Source organism: Chinchilla lanigera, unplaced genomic scaffold (assembly GCF_000276665.1).
Source record: "Chinchilla lanigera isolate Chin_1 unplaced genomic scaffold, ChiLan1.0 scaffold00029, whole genome shotgun sequence".
Lineage (NCBI taxonomy): Eukaryota > Metazoa > Chordata > Mammalia > Rodentia > Chinchillidae > Chinchilla > Chinchilla lanigera.
In genome coordinates this window covers 16303371-16322906 of record NW_004955430.1, presented here as the reverse complement: position 1 = coordinate 16322906, position 19536 = coordinate 16303371, and the positions used below count along the sequence as shown (strand labels likewise).

At 37.2% G+C, this 19536-nt stretch overlaps 1 protein-coding gene across 1 annotated transcript in view; it reads left to right on the top strand.

Moving 5' to 3' along the window:
- The first annotated feature begins 210 nt into the window (after positions 1-210).
- The window catches only part of Thrb (thyroid hormone receptor, beta), a 330551-nt gene continuing 311225 nt past the window's right edge, over positions 211-19536 (top strand). Inside the window, exon 1 of the mRNA XM_005387482.2 lies at positions 211-399. The gene's annotated coding sequence lies outside the window, so the exon portion shown is untranslated. The remainder of the gene's footprint in view (positions 400-19536) is intronic.

Here is a 19536-nt window from a genome sequence, read left to right as displayed (position 1 = left end):
CCTGCTATCCCAGCCCCCCTTTCTATCAGTTGCAACATGGGAGTTGAAGCAAGGTTTTCTGGTCCACTCCACCTCAGTAAACTCACACCGTGTGACCCCTGGAACTGTTGCATAAACACAAAATGAAATAACCCAATGCTCTATAAAAGGCTGGAGTTTAAAGGTCGGCTTTGTGCTCATCGACTGTAAGTCTGATTTACTCCCTACACGACTCTCAGAGAGGCCTGTGCTTGTAACAGGACCTGAGAAGATGAGCTGTTCGATTCGGAGTGGGGAGCTATTTGCTTTGCAAGGAATTGTCTTTGCCAATAAGAACAGTGGGTCCGGAGCAGACAGAAGATGAATGGAGGTCCCTGCACCAGGAATGCTTCCTTCTGACTTTGACATAGAAAGCTAAAGGTATCTGTGTTGGCTTGTGGCTTATGGCTCTTTCCCATGAAAATCAGAAAAGTCCCATGGAGACAATTCAGTAACTTAAATGTTGTCAGCAGGTTGACAATAAACAATTAAAAGACAGATTTATCATAATTTCTATCATAAAGAAATCATTTGTGGAATTTTGAGTTTGTGTGTCAGTGTTCCTATAACAGTAGTTAGCTGTGGAAAACCTAGGTTTAAAAAAATTATATTACTTGAGTATTATTATTTCAATTTAAAGAAAAAAATCACCCTGATCTTTAGAAGATTTTGCTGTAAATATGATAGACTATCATAATGTGTGTTTATGAATGGCTTTGGATGAAATAAAAATAAACAGAAAGAATTTACTGGGCTAGACCAAAGCTGTTATATACTCTTGATTACATGTCAGTGGCACTTTAAGATTGCAGTATTTTATTTGGTGACCTTCATACCAGTTGACTGTATATACCTTAATCTCTCAAAAAAAGCTGAGCCTGATATAGATTGGTCAGTGAATTTGTCTTTCTTTCTTTCTTTTGCGCAGTTTTTTCATTTACATTACACTTTATAACACCTGGTTTAATTTGTACAGCAAGATGAAGTTCATTATTACACAACTCAGAAACCCATTTTTAAGATAAGTAAGTGCAAGAGTTGTCCTGCATTGAGACCAAAAGTTCTTGTAGATATATCAAGTAACCTTTTTTGTTTGTCTTTTTTTGAGACAGGGTCTCGCTATGCAGTTCAGACTTCCCTTGAGCTCACTTTGTAGCCCAGGCTAGTCACAAATTCACAGTAATCCTCTTGCCTCAGTCTCCTGAGTGCTGGGATTACAGGCGTGCACTACCACACATGGCTCCAAGTAGCACATTTTTAATACTGAAAGTAGTGAATGCTTCAGAAATAATGTACACTATGTACATAAATGCACAAGGCAGAAGAAAATATTATTTCTTATAATGAGTTGCTTTCAAAGTTTGAAACTCTTGAGTTGTTTTTCGACTTGAAACTCATGACTAAAAGTTCAGAGGGAATAACTATCACAACAAATCAGCTTTTGTGAAGGTAGCCAAAGTGAAAAGATAAGGTATGCTTTCATTTATATGGTTCTGTTACCTGTTTCTCTTTGATTACTTAGTCCTTGTTTTCCTAGAATTAAAACAAAGACTTTTCAGACTATAGTCCCCAAGCTACAGTTGTACAGTACACTGGAAGTTTCTTTTCTTTCTTAAGGAATTAAGCAAAATTTTCACTTGTATAAAATAAAAATATTTAACTTGGGATACTTTGTTCAAAGGCATCTGATTTGCATTCCTCCCTTACCCTCCCTCCATTTTCTTTCTGGTCTGACCAGTTTGCCTTCCTCCTTCCTTCTGCTCTCCCTTCCTTTCTTTCTTTATTCATTCTTATGATGTTCATCTGAGTGCGTAGATATTAGATTGTCTTATTTCTACCTCTATGATTATTTTTAAATCAAAGCAGCTAAGTCCCAGTAAGAGCTTAAAAGCTACATTAATATCTTTTTTTAGCTTCCTATTATTCATCCAAGTTTAATCTTCTTTCCTCCCATTATTCCAAATTATTACTAAAACTATCATTTGTGCAAAAAAAAAATTATGAGTATATTACCTCCTTTCATTAAAGATATACTCACTGGTAGAGTAGTTAGCTAAAAGATAAGGCTAATACTGTTTAGATTGAGTTCCCTAATTTAAGAGAAGTCTTCACTCATTTCTTTAAAACAAATTCACCCAGTCATGGAATTTGTAGACAAGCATTATGCAGGAAATCATTAATTTGACCTTCAGTTTTCGGGAGAGAAAGCAAAAAATTTCACAACTATTGGATTAAATATTGGTCTACTAATAAGCAGGAAGAACAACTTAGTTTCTTACCCTGTTGAGCTCAAATATAGTCCCATTGTGTCTTCCCTGGTAGTGTTCACCACCATGGATTACTTAGTCCCAAGAATTTTCTGTCAAAATGCCCATTTCTGTCAATCAGCAATCAGAGCTTACTGGGGATGGTTAATGTGAGAATGGCATGGCATACTACACTTTAATATGAAAGTGACCTGCCCTGATTTCAGAAATGGGTCATGCATATATGAACCCATGAAAATAGTTGAGAACAGATATAAATAAGGAAATTCATTGTACAATGTAGTGTTCACCATTTCTGTACTGAAAAATATGTGTGTAAGTAGCTTTGGAATCAGTTTTTCTAAAAAGGCCTCTGGTTCCCAATTGTCCTTTTTTTTTTTTTTCCACTGACCAGTTTTACAGCCCCTCCTTTGTTACTCCTCTAAAGAGCCAAAGGGCTTCGCATCACTCCCTTCTGTCAAATTCAGAATTCTGCCTTTGCCTTCAGACTCAAGCCATTCCTGTTTCAGTGTCCTTCTGCCTTACCTTTGTCCTTAACCTTATTTTGCAGTTTTGTCTACCCTTCTGTAAAAGGGCTGTCTTGTAGAGGGCTCTGACTTCGTGTGGGCTCTCTGTTATTTATTTTTAACTGGTGGCACATCACCCTTCATTGTGACCTGCTGGTTTGCGTGCTCTTACTTCTCCAAAGCCACCTACATGTCTTTTCTTCTCTGAAGGGGTCTTCTTATGTTCCAATATAAGCTTTCCTAGCCAGAGTTTGCTAATTTTTGGCCATTTTAATATACATTTAGTCAAATGATGTAAATCCCATAAATATTCAAAGCTGAAGGCTCTATATATTGGTTACTTCATTACAGTTGCTTAATAGGGTATTTGACAGTTCCAGAAACAAAGCTTGAGGTTATAGCCCTGGCAAGATTGAAGGTATTCAAGTCTATTTTGATAAAGACTCATATTTTAAGGCTGCTTCTCTGTTAATGGACCAAGTACAGGATTATTGTGTGTTTTAGTTCTTCTTGGTGCAGGGTTTCTGCTTATAGTTATCCAAGTGATCACTAATATTACCAACATTGGAAATACCTTTCTGCTAACCTCTTTTTGTGGCATTGTCTTTCTCAGAGTTAAGTAACTTTTTCTAATGGAGTCTTTTGCAAGAATTTTCAGATAGCATTTTGACCTTCATTTGTGGTTTTGTGTGACTGCATTGATTCTTTTATATGTGCAACTTTTAAAATCATTATTAGGTCATTCTCTTGTCTTTGGTGATAACTCATCAATGAAAACCAAGAGAACATGAGAAGGTCTCACCATTTCTCCGCTTAGGACATGTGCCTAGCAGCAAGCATGCTGCAGGTTTCAAAGAAAGAGAATAGAAGTCACTCAGACCATTTCATTCAGTAAACATTTACAAGGCATCTTCCCAAGCTTCACAGCAAATACTCTTTCCTTGGAACCTGTGGCCATCTTGTTGGGTAGCAAGAGCAACTACTTCTCTCTTTGTAATTCAGATTTCTGTAATGCCATTTGGGTGACCACTGAATGATGAATCCCCACTTCCACATATTTACAGAACACTGCACTTTACATATGCCAAGCCCAGAAACGGCCGGATTCTCTCAAATTTTCTTGGTTTTCATTGGTGATTCATCATCCAATCCCCTTCAGGACTCAGTCCTCGTATATAGGACTTTAAATTCCCATAAAGTGTGACTACCATCATTTATTGCAAAGAAAGGGGTCATAGAGTCATTGATCACATACAGAGGAGTCGAGGTGAAATAGCAGTAGGGATGTCCCTGTGTCATGATAGTTATGAAACTGAAAACTTACAACTGTCAATTGAACTTAGAATTAATTATTAACAGAACAAGATTTTTAAAAATGGCATTGTCTCTGGAACCCTCTTATTGCTGCAAAGAAAGTCATGGATGAGAAAGCCCTCTCTGGGCTTACTATAGGTTCACTTGAATTGAACCTATAGTATTACTATAGGATTACTATAGATCCATTTGATTACTATAGATCCATTTGAATTGTTGAGATCATTTTAAGTTCAGGAGATGATTTTTTTGGTTTTGCTTTTGTTTTTCAGGAGATTTTTTTTTGTCTAAATCTACTTAACTGTTACAAAATGATAGATTATATAGAATATTCAATACTATTTCAAAGTTTTGATAGCATTTTCTCACAACATTATCTTATAATTGACAACATTCATTACATGCTTCATCAGAATGTTTTCCTAATTGAATTTTTAAAATAAGTGCATCACTTTTTGAAATATGGTTCATTTGAGTTGAAAAGTAATTGGAAAGAGGGGACTTTTCTTACTAATTTCCTGATTAAAATATATGTTGCAGAAAAGTTTAATCTACTTTTATTTTTAAATTACTTAATTTCTTACAAGTCAGAGACAATAGTTGCATAATCATGCCCCCTGTAATCATGGGAGCCTGTTCCTTTCCACAACACTGATGCTAATAGACGTTTATAAGCATCTATGGTCAAATGAATGTGGAAAAGTCTGAATCAAAATAGTGAAACATTTCATAACTATGATAGTACTTAAATTTTCATACACTAAAGCAATTTATGAGTTTCAGAGAGGGTGATATAGTGTATTTGTCTAATTAGAGCATGCTTTGAAATTGTGATCTTGCATGACTCATGTTGACACACTTAAGAAAAATCTGACCAAAAATAAGAAATGCCTTAATGATGATAAAAGCCCTAACCCTACCTTAATCATAACCCTAAGACTCTAGATTTCATTGACTCTTACTGCATTTCTTTGCTGTAAAAAAAAAATTACAGCCAATTTATTAGCTTAAAACAACACACATTTATTATCTTGACATTCTGGAAGACAGAATTTCAAAACAGATTAATCAGACTGCATTTCTTCTGGAGGCCATGGGTAAAAATCTATTTCTTTGCCTTTTCCAGTTTTGGGGAGGTTGTTTGCATTCCTTGGCTCTTGGCCACAAATCTCTCTGACCTATGCTCTGTGCACTTCTCCATCTCTTGATTCTTCTGCCTGTTTCACTTACAAAGACCCCTGTCATTATTCTACCTCTCCCCAGTAACTCAGGATAAGGGCCGCACATTAAAATTCTATCTTACTCACACCTGTAAGTCTCTTTTACCATGGAAAGTACCTTATTAACAGGTTCCAGGATAAAAAGTTTGAACTCTATAGAATCATTATGATATGCACACTAGCGTTTTATTTCCAAGAAGCCCAAGGCATCCAGTAAGTAGTTGCTGAATATTGTTGAGTGATCAAATGAGATTGTTTTAGCAAAGCTGCATGAATTATACTGCAAGAGGGATCAATAGATTTCTTGTCACCATCATAGTAGGCCTTTCAGAAATCTTCAGAATATAGATATTTAAGGGAAACAGCTTTCCTCTTTCCTGTAAGGATATGCTATGGAACCATAACTCAGCAGCAGCAGTATGCATTTTCGCAGAAGCACACATCATTCCCTTGATAATCACCCAGCATTCTGACCTTTTTCCTGTGCTGGGATTGTTTTGTTGCAGCCAGACTTTGAGTGGGAGGAAAGTGGAGATTGGCAGTTAAGCAGGAAGAGGCCAGGCGGGAAGAAGCAGAGATGGCTTCTGGGACAGTACCTTTTAGGGGCAGAGGTGCCTAATGGAGCACATACACCACTGATTCCCTCTGTAGTATGATAAAGGGCAAAACCTTCCTTATATCCTTAGGATGTCATGTCCAATGTGTTTGGTTTTGTGGTTTTTCTTATTGGTTTTGTTTTGTTGTCAACAATCACTTTGTTTCTATTCTTTATATAATTTCATGCTGGTATCAATTGTCAAAATTAAAATTACCTAGACTCATACTGAGATAGCCACTGTAAAATCTGGTATATTTTCTTCCAACTGTCTTTTCTTGTTATATTACAGAACTAGAACCATGGTCTGATTAGACTTTTATATTCTACTTATGTTCACTTCATTGGGAGCATTTTATCACATTAAATATTCTTCAGAATATGATTGTATACCAGAGGTGGTAAACCCACTGCATCTGTATCGTTTGTTTTTCTTTTAAGACAGAAGATGTTAATGTATAAGTTGTTTTCTCTAAACTAAAATCTCAGAACTATATTTGGGTTTAGTTTTAATGTTGGCACTTTGCAATAAATAAGTGGGTTTTGAGTTGCAACTTGGGTGCTTATCTCTAAAAGGTTCACCATCACTGTTATAAACTATAAAGATACACTATTTCACTTCTCAGTATACATCAGTAGTTGAATGTTTGTGCTCCTTCTAAAATGATGTGGCCTTCAATAGCCTTGCATTTCATCTTTTTCCACTTCCTTAATTGCTTTTACTGAACGGTTCCTAGCAGATAAAATCAAAAAGCTTGAACATTTTTATGATTCTTTCTATATGTCGTCAGAGATATTAATTTACCTTCCTAGTGGAGTATATGACAATGTCTGTTTCTCCTCACACTCAGAAGCATTCAGCACTTAAAAGATTTTTTTCTGGAAATGACTTTTCTAGTTTGGAGTTTGCCTTTTAATTTGGATATTATATCTGATATATGAGTGTTTTGTGTGTTTGCTATGGCTGCCAAATCTACTACTTACTGACACACTCCACTTCTTAGAAATTCTCTGCGTGGCCCAATGTCTAATAAGTAGCTTCCTATTTTTCATGATCCTTTATAATTTTATTTTAAAAATTAATATGTCATCTACCTGTAATACATTTTAACATATATTATGAGATAGGCATATAATTTTTAACTACTCAGATAGTTACTCCAATCCCATTTATTTATTGAATGAATCCTCTTTACTTATTTGTGACTAAATCTATCTTTAATTGAATCGCCTTATGTGTTTATGTATCTGGGATATCTATTCTGTTTCTTTAACCATCTGTTGATTATTGGAGCAATTATATTGCAGTTTGTATGGCCATTGATAGTTTGCATATTGTACATCCATTTCAGACATCATGACCTCTAGCCACTTCATTATTCTGCATTTTAAAGGTAGCTTAGCATTCATCACCTGAACATTCTTCTGGGTGAATGTTGTAATTAATTTTCACATTTAAATGTAGGCCCCCAAAATTCAAAGACCCTATCCAAAAATGGTTATCTGAGTTGAATACATACTTCTCAGTTGAAGAAATACTAATGGCAAAAAATACATGAAAAAAGTTCAACATCATTAGTCATTTGAGAAATGCAAATTAAAACAACACTGAGATTCCATCTCACTCCAGAAAGAATGGCTATCATCAAGAAATCAACCAATAACAAATGCTGGAGAGGCTGTGGGGAAAAAGAAACCCTACTCCACTGCTGGTGGGAGTGTAGATTGGAGAAACCACTGTAGAAATCAATTTGGAGATTCCTCACAAAACTAGGATTAGAGGTCCCATTTAACCCAGCTATTCCCCTTCTGGGTATTTTCCCAGAAGAATTCAAGACATCATACCATATTGATTTATGTGCACCCATGTTTATAACAGCATAATTTGTTATAGCTAAATCTTGGAAACAACCCAAATGCCCATCAACTGAGAAATGGGTAAAAAAGATGTGGTATTTTTATACAATGGAGTATTATTCAGCTATAAAAAAGATAAAACTCAAGGCTTTTGTAGATAAATGGATACAACTAGAGACCATACTCATAAGTGAAATAAATGAGACCCATGTGTGTAAACATCATATTGTTTCCCTGGTGTAGGAACATGAAAGAGTAAGTAAAACTCAAAATGTGCAATAGATGATATGAAAGGAAAATAAATTGCTCAAAGGAAGGAACAACTGGGTTGAGGGAAAGAAGAAAAAAGAAAGAAGGAAGGCAAAATATATATGTATATAGAAGTATAGCTGGGATAACTGTACTGCTGATGTCTAATGGTATATTGAAAAGAACAGTTAATGCTTAGAATTTTTTATATTTTCACCAATTTTGCATGCTTATATCTGGTAATCTGAGCAACTGATTTGAAGACAACAATGTGGAATGGGACAACCATTGGTGAATTCCTACCATCTTGTCTAGTGAAACTCTGTATTATCTCTAATGTTTTATCTAATAATTATTTTTTAATTCTCTTTAATGGTTTGAACAATCTTCCATTCTTACATCTGGTAATCTGAGCAACATAGTTTAAGATAAAAGTATGTAATATAGCAACCACTGTTAATTTCTATCATTTTGTTTCGAAACCCTGTGTTACTTTTAATGTTCTTGCTTTATTTTGTTTATGTCTGTGATGTTGGTATGCTGCTATTGTTCTTTTTTTTAACTACTCTCTTTAAAATAAAAAAAACCTGATGTACTTGTTGTGAAGTGATGTACCAACTCTGAATTTTTTGAAAGCATTTGCATTTCCACAATTTTCAGTCATTTAACAATACCTTGCTTTGTTCAAGTCTGATGTGAGGTGATACAGGACATTTTTTTTCTTATCGAAGTCCTGCATATATTTTAAGTGTTATTCTCAAGTATTATGTATTATTTCATTATATTTGGTATCTCTTTCTTTTGTTTTCTAATTTGTGATTATTATACTCTACTGATTTTTTTTATATTTATTAATGGTATGATTTCTTTCACTTAGTTCTCCTGAGTTTTAGTAACAAAAGTAAACAACTGTGTCATAACTGAATGATTCTATTCCCTGTCCAAAGAACATACATTTTCTTTGAGGATCATATCTTATAACATTACCCAGAATTTTCACAGCAATGTTGAAAATAGCCATTGATATTCTTTGTTTTTGTCTGCTGTTTTTGTTGTTGTTGTTTGGTTGGTTTTGTTTTGTCTTTTTGAGACAGGGTCTTGCTATGCAGTTCAGGCTGGCCTTAAGCTCACTTTGTAGCCCAGGCTTGTCTTGAACTCTCAACAATCCTCCTGCCTCAGCCTCCTGAGCCTGGAATTACAGAAATGCACCACCACACCTGGTCATTCCTGTCTCGTTTTAAGTTCGTTTTTATGGTAGCTTTTTCTAGCCATACTCAAGAAATTTTACTGCATTCCTAATATGCTAACACTCTTATAAATATAAAAAAAGTTTCAAAGTGTTATAAAATGCCTTTTTTATTATTTTGGTGCACTATTGTCTATGAGGAAAGTATAACATGAAAGTCAATGTGTAAAATATATGGTTAGACAAACCTAGGTTCAAATTATACCCCTTCCTCTTAGAATTATATAACATTGGGCAAGTTATTTGACCTCTTCCAATTTAACATTTTGCTCTGATCATATAAACATCTCTTGAGAACATTATCACTCAGTCTAGGGAGAATTGTTTGTAATGTATTTAATATTAGACAATATAGAGAATCATATTGTCTTTTTTACTGTGTAAGTTTTGTCTTTGAGCTATTAAAATGATATACCATAATCGCAGACTTCTTAATATTTAACCATCCTTTCATTCTAGACTACCATTTCTGTGTAGTCATGATGCAATAGTTCATGAAATAACTGTTGTCTTCAATGTTTTTTCAGAGTCTGGGATGTAGCTCAGTAGTAGAGCACTTAATTAGAATGTGTGAGGTCCTGAGTTCCATCCCCAGGAGTGCAAAAACAAAAAAAAACTTGTTCTAGATATTATTGTATCTATTTTTATAATAGTTCAATCTGAAGTATGAAGTTTTAAACATCAAATGAAGTTAAGTTTCATATAAAATTGGAATGGTTTTGTGCTATGGACCTATGAGAATTATATTTTCCTTGATAATTTGAATTCCATCAGAAATTCTCTGTACCATGCTTACTTTTGAACCAGATATTTCTTTATCCTTTTTAAGGTTTTGTTTTTGTTTGTTTTCTCTAATCAGTTGGTCTATTTGGTGTTTCTGTTTCTGCTTGTGTCAAGTTTTAGTTCATATTATAGTTAAAGATTAACCTTTTGTAAATACATTAAAATAAGCATGGAGTAAATAAGCATGGAGTTGAGCACCACAGAATTTCTAAGATTTGTATGTCTGTGCTCAATTTTTAGCTCAGTATATAATCCTGAGGTTTATTTTATTTATTTTTAATCGCTGCCTCTGGTATTTATTCATCCTGATGTTTCTGTGTGCCCCACTTCTGTTTCATAATCTTGTTCTAATTGGCCCCTAATTTTGATAGAGCCGTGGCTTTGCCATTAGTCAATAATCTTTTATCAAGTACCTCAAAGGTCACCCTTAAGAATGCAATTGCTGACTATGTTCTTTCCAAGACTTTGAACCTTCTGTGACAAATTTGCTTGGCTTCTCATGCCAGATTCACCACTAACAACATATGTAACCTCTAAAAAATTATTAAATGCTGTGGAGCAAAGTTTTCTCACCTACCTGTGGATATGAGCTCTGAGAACAGTGCCTGGCATAGACAGAGTGGCTTGTAGCTATTGTCATTGTTGTATTTAAGAATAAATACTGTGGTTGTTCTTGAGGTTATACTACATGAGCATAATTATGAGTAAAAAACTAAGGCAAATTGAATATTGAGGTGTTTTTATTTGTAGTGTTTGAACTGCTATCCAGCCTTAAAAGAAATTCTATCCCTGAGCAAAAGATACTGCAAGTACTTAAAGAAAAAAAAGTCCACAGAGCCACAACTACTCTGTTCAAAAATTCTCACTGTGGAAAACTAGTGCTTGTCAGCCTATCTGTGTAAGTCCTCTCATATCTGCAGATGTCTTTATGCAAAGGTCAGAGATAAATATGTTTTCTTGAAAAAGAGAGCAACTTATATGAGAGGACTCACCCTTTTATTTCCTCTTGGTGTGAGTGGGAGGAGAGTTCTTTAATGATATAAAAAATATTTTTGTTTTTCCTGGTGATAATATGTGAAGGGCATATTTAATCACAATGGCAACTCTCCCAGGTAGAGCTTTGCTTTTTTTGCAGTTGTCACTTAGGCAAGTGAATCAATAAATTATTAACAGATGAATTAAGTGTACATATGGATTATTCTATGCTTCACTTTTCTTGGTCTCAGTTCATTGAACAGCAGTCTCTCAAAGTGCCAGCCTTGTTAGAATGCTTTCTTTACCATAACATTTTCCTGTACCTCCTAAAGGGAAAGGCACTGTTTGTGCTTGCACTGCTTTCAGGATAAAGTTCAAACTCCATGGCAGAGCACAGAGGGCCTCTCCAGGTACCTCTCCTACCCAGGTTCCTCCTGCGCCTCAGCCATATTAAGTTATCATGGCAGGTGGAATTCTGGGATAGCCCCCAAAGACTCCCTCCCACAGGAGTGCACATACCAGTACTCACTTTGCTACAGTATTGGACTCGGTCTTAGCAGAATCAAGAGTTTCATTTGCCATCCTTACAGAGCAATATTGCCTTATCATGGTGAGGGCCACCTGACAGGAAAGGCTGGGTGGCCTCTAAGAGGGGAGGAAAGCTCCCAGCTGGCAGCCGACAAGAAAGTGGGGACCTCAGCCTCACAGCTGCAAAGAACTGCATTCTCTTACCCACTGGTGAGTTTAGAAAAGGATCTTAAGCCTCAGAGGAGCTTGCAGTTCTAGCCAACACCTTGATTTCAGCCTAGTGAGACCATGATTGAGGGGCTGAGCCAATCTGAGCCCAGATTCCTGACCTACAGAAATGTGAGATTATCAATGTATTGTCTTAAGCTGCTAAATTTGTGGGAATTTGTTAAACAGCAGTAGATAACTAATATAGTCATTTAGTCTGTCATATGCTCTCAGTCTTGATCACCTGTTCTCCTTGATCAGTTTGCACTTCATATGTCCACAGCCAGCCTCCTTCCTCTTGTCCCTTCAGATTTATCATCCTCTTCCAAATGGAAAAAAAAAACTTTTTATTCTGAAATCATATTCTCTGTTTGGCCTTTGTCTCTCCTTGGATTATTTTTATTCATAAAACTATGAATGGGTTTCATGTACTGTTTTTATATTCTAATAAAATACATATAATTACAAATATTTTATAAATTAATAACCTATTTTATAATCTTCAAAAGTTATGAGAGAGCACACACAACTGAAGGGATGAATTAATTATAAAATTTGAAGTATTTCTTGGAAAAAGCATGAATTAAACTATAGGAGCACTAAAGCAGATCCTGGACAGGTGAGTCTCTTGTAGTGAACTACGAGGATCCACTCTGAGTTCTAGCTAGATATTGTTTATTATTGATAATTTCGGTGAGGCTGTAGGTAGTATATGTATTAAAGTTGTGACTGACATGAAATTTGGAATATACTACATACTTAGGGCTAATGTTTGCATTCATAGAACTGAGATGCAGAGTGATAATTTCAAGTTGGAATGATGGACCAAATTGACTTTTAATTAAATAGGTGTAAAAATGTCTCCAGTTGTCTCTCAGTGTCTTCAGAGGATTGGTTCCAGGACATAGATACAAAAATCCACATACACTCAAACCCATTATATAAAGCAGTATAACACTTGTATGTAACCTGTGTACATCCTCCTTATATTTTAAATTATGGCAAAATTACATTACTTAATACAGTGGCAAGGCAAGCTGAATACCTGTTGTGCTATATTGCACAACAAGTATAATAATGACAAGGGGGAAAGTAGCCACGAAAGTAAGTGTTTTCAAATATTTTTGATCCATAGATACAGAGGAATGGGACTGTACTTGTTAGAAAAAAGTAATCTGGAAACTAAAGATGGTGTGAGACAGCACATGCAAAACTATGCAGATTAGTTGTTTACAAGTCAGTGTAAATCAGTGGCTTAATGAATCTTATAGTAGAGTTTATTTAAATCGGGAAGCTAATTTTAAACTGTATTCATTGAACTGCTATGTCCAGAACAAGAAGAGTATTCCTCCTTTGATCCGTGTGGGTCACACCACCCCTAGAGGGTTGGCTAGTCCTGAGCAACAAATTAAATGGAATCATGAACAAACTGAAATGTCTTCACTGGATAGGGACCAGATGAGTAGGCAGATTTGGAGCCATGTTCTATATTGTGGAATAGTCTGAGCTGTAGCTATTTAGCTTGTAGAAAAGAAAGTGTCTAAGGAAGAGGTCTCTTTTCCATGACTTTGGTGATTGGAAATTATAAGTTAGTAACATATGGTAAAGTAGAGTGTGTTATCTTTGTGCGTTATTGAGCCCATTGTCCTTGAGAAGTACTAATAGAAAAACAGGCTTGTGGAGAAGTCTTGCATGTATTGTCCCAAGGAGATTAGTAATAGACTGAAAGACACCAATAAATGTGGTTATAATGTGTCACTACAGGTTAAAGATGCAGAAACTTATAGATATAGTTTTATAAAGTAGAAGATGCAGCAAGATCACAGGCAGAGGCTGGCTCCCCAGGCTGCCATCAGCTCCACAAGAGAAGGCAAGGAGCCCGATATTAGACCACCTGTGCAGAATGGAATGTAGCTCCTCCAGGTGGTGGAGGCTGCCTGCAGCAGGAGCTGTTAGTACAGCACCCAGACCATCACTGTATTACTGCATCTGCCTTCCAGCTGCTGATAGCGTTGGCTGCCAGCTCCTTAAAGCTGCTCTCCCATCTAGAGATTTGCTCTTGACAATGACATCTGCTTCATGTAGAGATGCTGGGGACAGCTCTTGGCCAGCGACTGGCTGGTACTGAGGTTGCCTCTGTATGAGATGGTCTGTCAGTGCATCACTTTGCAAAGCATCCTGTAGGATTAGACTGGGCTTCTGACAAGACCTTTTTGTTTGTCTTTCTTCTGCCCTATTGTATTTCCTTCACTTCCTTGTACATTTCACCTATTTCATAAGAATTGTCATTTCATGCTTTGCTTCTGGGGTTCCTTACCTAAGAGATTACCTTTGCCTTTCTTTTGGGGATTTATAGCCAGTCTTTATTTCCTTTTAATTAAAAAAAAACTTTTTAGTCTCTTTACCTGACCAGAGCATTTGCCTTTTTATCTGCCCTTTTACCCAGTGCCAAGAACTGGACAAGGTACCATTCCTTTATGTTTACATTATGGGACTGAGTGATGAGAAGATCATGTGCCATAACCATGCCCCATCTGAGCTGTCCACGGGCCCCTCCAGCAATACTGGACAGATGTCCCCTCCCAAGTCCAATACCAATGCTCCTATAGGCCTTGTGATACCACTTTATTCTTTATAGAAATAATACACCTGTGGATTCCCACATACATAGGTATACACACATGCATGTACACATACACACACACGCACACCTTTCTTTTCCCATTGACAGTACAGCTTTGCTGACTCTTGTGAAGATGAAAAAAATTGCAATCATACCACATCTAGCAATAATATTCCAGGAACTTGTTAGATTGGAAAAACATGAGGATCAGTTGGTGTCCATCTACTTGTCTTTTTTTTACCTGCCTTTTGTCCCTCTCTCCAGCCATCCTTCTCATAATGAACACTTGACTGCCCACCAACTATGTAAGGTGGCATGTGGGACAGGTGGAGGCCGAGCTTGGTGTGAGAGAAAGAAGCCAGGTTTGGGAGCCAACATTGATGTCCTTCACTTGTGATGCTAGAGTTAAGCTGGACCCCTCTATGACTGTCAGATCATTTTGCTTTTTTTGGTCTATTTCCTCATGTGTGAAGTGAGTATGATGGGCGTGCTCCTCGTAACTGACAGACTTGTGAACAGCAAATGAGATAGTGCATCTGAGGGCATCTTAGGAAAGTATCTAGCCCTTGACAAATGTGAGATACAGTAAGTTCCCGACAGGAGTATTCGAGTTGTGATCTTTTACAGATACGAATGGATTTCACATTACAAACATTCATAGATGTGAACAAATCACAGAAGTAGCTCATGTGTCTGCTGGACATTGTCACAGTTGTACAGCTGTGTGCTTACTGCACAGTGAGATAGTATACAGTGGTGCAGTGCTCAATCAAAGTGCAGGATATCCAGAAACAAGAGGAAAAGCAGTGGTGATGTGGGACTACTGGGAAGCACAAAGCAATATACATCATACATTTGCATCAAAGTTGTATAAGACTCACTTTGTTGGACTTGCAAACAGATCCCACTTAGGAATTTTCTCCAGGAACAGAACTCCTTTCTAAGGCAAGGATGTACTGTACTAGGCAGCTAAGGTACTAAGATGCAGTCCTGCTCATGAAGAGCTTGCAACATAGTGGAACTGAGATATGAACACAAACAAAAACTACTTAAGTAGATGATGATCCATGCCACTAATGAATTACAAAATTATGTTAGGAGTTCGAAGAAGGGCAAACCTATTTCAATCTGGGAAGGTTTGTTGTTTAGACCTCAAAGTATGTTCACATTCTTCTCTGTGTGCCCTTTCTGGCTTGGGACATATAGACAGCAGGATCCTTGATTGGTTCCAGAGACAAAACAGAAATCCATTACACCTTTTTGTGCTTACTCAAGAAAATATCTTGGTCCATACACATTTGATTGATAAAGGACTGAGTAATTTCTTTTAAATCAAGCCTCAGTAATGAGACTTAATGGTGTCTATTTTCCAAGTTGATTTTACTGCACAGCCAGACTTGAGAACTGAAATTGTTTCTGTCTGTGTATCTATTTTTAGCATTGATTAGCTTGTTCTTTTATCATAATGTGAGGAGTTTCACATTGTTGTTATACTTTAGACAGAAGAGAATCCTTCCTAGTAAATGAGAAGTAATCAGAGCAGTTCAAAGAAGCTGGAACCAAGTGGTCAGATGGGCATGACTGTCCCAGGCCACTGGGCCCAGGAATGACAGATGCTCTAAGAATAGAAATAAATTCTCAAAATCAGTGCTCAAGGATGGTGCCAGAGTGATGCAATGTAGATTGCTTTCTGATAACTTGAATTGTCATTATTTTGGATAGCCAGCCTGCAGAATGAAGCTAAAAACCACTCATTGTTCTAGTTAATCTTCCAGTGTACTCAAGTAGATATTTTTTAAAACACAAGTAATAGAAATTATCTATCAATCTATCTATCTATCTATCTATCTATCTATCTATCTATCAATCTATCTTTCTATATCTACCTAGCTAAGAATCCTGAACTTGAAGCTTTGACTCTTTTACTCAGTCAAATCCTGGCTCAAAGTTTGTCTTATTTATTGCTGCGCACTTACAAGCCATCCCATTCTTTGTTGATAGCTACAAAGAGCACAGAATTGTGTATAACCATTCTTACATTCCTTCACATTGCTGGGCTTTCCTTCCTGTGACTCACTCTCTTGCCAACACTCTTTCTTCTGTTTCTTTTCATCCTTAGAAAGTATTGCATTTTTTTTATCTCCTTTGCCTATTTCTCATTATAAGGAAAAGTACAGCCCTTTGCACCTACCCGCCCCCCCCCGCAAATGGATTGTTATTTGAATTATTTCTTTCCCCTCTTTTCTCAAGCAGGAGTTCTGCTGTTTTCTGACTCACCCTGCAGTATATCTAATCCCTTTCTCAGGGCATAAATGTCATTTTAAAAATTCTATTCCATTCCCTACTTTTCTCGCTGTTGCTCTTAAGGGCACATTTAATGATTATTGTTGTATATAAGCATTTATATACTGTAGTTCTTTGATTTCTCTAGTCACTTAAGCTACAATTAATTCCTCCTCCTGTGGAAGAGAATGAATTATACCAAGGCCTAATTATCTCTTCTTTCTGGAAAGGCTGAGGAGGTGGAGCCAGCTTTGCATCTGTCTGTGTGCATATTGTGTGTGCTTTGCTTTCATTCCTGGGTCCACATTACTCATTGTTTCCTATTACGCTTTTTAAAAAAAATATCTTGGGGACTAATTTAGTTTTAAGTGTTTGAGTTGTGTGGCTAGAAGCAAGCTCTAACTCCTACCTTGTGGGACTATGAGAGAGCCATAGTCTCCTTGGTTCCAAGTGGCAAACATGCCTGCACCTCATGCGAGAAGTATGTCATATGTAGTGAAAGTTGTATCCTTATGCTAGGGAGAGGGGCAGTGTCCACTTCCATATAAGGATGGCAAGAACCCTGGGGATTTGGGAGGGACTCTGTGGAACCTATTTTTGTCCTTGTCCCATGGGGCCATATTGCCACTATTAGCTCTGATAACCAACACTCTCCATGGCTATCTTTCCCAATTGGGTTTTTCTGAAATTATCCCTTTTTGTGTTTGTGTCTCTCTGCCCATTCATTTTTGGTTTCCTTTGCATCCCTCTGCCTAAATGGCTCTGTTCAGTAGGGGTCTGATTTTTCTCTTTGCCTTCCATTAGCTCACTATTCACAGGTGAGTGTCTCTGATCCCACCCTTTGTTCTTTGCTCAACTACCCTCATTTTCATTCGCTTGCCTCTTGAACATAATCATCCAAAGTGGAAATGAAAACCTTCCAGTCATTATAGACCTTCTCTTGCCCATGGTCCAACTAGTTTTCAGTGAAGATTGCTCCAGTTCAGAACCTTCCCTCCATCCCCACATTCCTTACTCCTCTCCCGGACCCAAACTGCTCCATCCTGGGGTTTTTTTCTTCTAAAAAATATCTGAACATGGACATTCTTGATGACAGTTGTCTCTTTGCTGAACACTGCATGATAAAATTGTATCTGTCCAGTATGGCAAGGATGGACTCAGCCTCAGCCTCATCTTCTGCTATCATCCGTCCCCTCTGTGCTGTACGTTAACACACGGACTTCTTCCTACTTTAGAGGATGCCTCTCTGCCTTTGAGTGTATCATTCTTTCTCCCCCAAATGTCCTTCCTGTCTTCTCCAACTGGCAAAGATCTGATCTTTCAAAATCATGATGTGTAGATTTCTTCATGTCAATGTAACTGTTTGTCTGCATGTCAGATGAGCGAAGAGACCCTTTCTCACACTGTCCCACCCCATGCTGAACTGAAATACATAGGAAAGTTTTGCATTTATGCAATAATTTGTGGATGGCAAAGCTTTTTCACAGACTTTCTTTCCATGGTGAGTTGGAGAAAGTAGGGATTTGAAAGGAGGCTTGTTTCAGTACCACTTTGGTGTCAGTTCTATTTTGGTCTTATTTGAGCCCCATGTACCGTTATACACACCTTTCGCAACAGGGAAAGTGTGTCACACGTCCTGCTACTTAGGAGGGTGAGAGTCTAATAGAACACTTGATGAGGATGGCCAGCCAGCCCTGTTCTTAAAAGCAACCACCTTGAATTAAAGACAGAAGGAGCCAGGGAATCCATCTGGACTCTTAAAGCTAGGATTTTTTTGCTAAGAACATAAGTTGTAAAACATTGAATACCTTTTTTAAAGCACAGATTTAAATGAAGAGCCACTAATCCACTTTTCATCTTCCTTTGTGGTTTTAATCATGGAATTAAAATCACATGATTAATCAATGCTGAAAGAAAGATAACTCAGAAGCCTTTGGCATGAGATAATTCTGACAGTTGCTATAGGTTTTTAAACCATAAGAAGGAGGAGAGATCAGGAGATAGCATTTATTGGGCTGTCTACGTAACCATAGATTTACTGAATATTAGGGTTATAAGGGTCCAGCCTCTAAGTTCAGTTGAGGAATGGAATCCTGGAGAAGCTGAGTGTCTATCAGGACCTTCACCTTTGATGGCTATGGACTCCTGACTCCCAGGTGGAGTCCATTCCCCACCTTAATGACTTATGAAAAAACTAATTGAGGGCACTGATAGGGTGGATTGTGAGGCTGAGCCTTCATTTTGCACAAATTAAGTGGATGACAACAGTAACTGAAGCGAAGAACTTTGTACTAGTTTATCTCATTCAATCTTCACCAAAACCCCTATGAGAGGTGTGTTAGTTTCCTATTGCCACCATAGCAGGTTGCACTAAGCTTAGTGGCTTAAAACAATTCTCTTAGTTCTGGAGGTCAGAAGTAGAAATGAATTTCACACAGCTAAAGCCAACGGATCTGAAGAAGTGGTTTCTTGCAGAGGCTCTAGGAGAAAGATTTACTTCCTTGCTTTTTTTTTCAGTTTCTAGGGGACACCTCATTCCCTGAATATGGCTTCTTACTCTCATCTCATTTCATTTCATTTCATTTACTGTACTGGGGATTGAGTCTGGGATCTTTGCACTCAGATATATTCTCAGCCCTGTTTTATTTTTTATTTTGAGGCAGGGTCTCCTTAAGTTGCCCAGGCTGTGCTTGAACTTGTGATCCTCTTGCCTCAGACTTCCAGAATGTTCTTCTTCCATTTTAAGAAGGGCATCACTCCCATCTCTGCTTTCCCATCACAGAACCTTCTCCTATGCCTCTGATCCTCATTAAATTCTTCTAAGGAACTTGTGACTATTCTGGCACTACTAAGATAACAAACAAA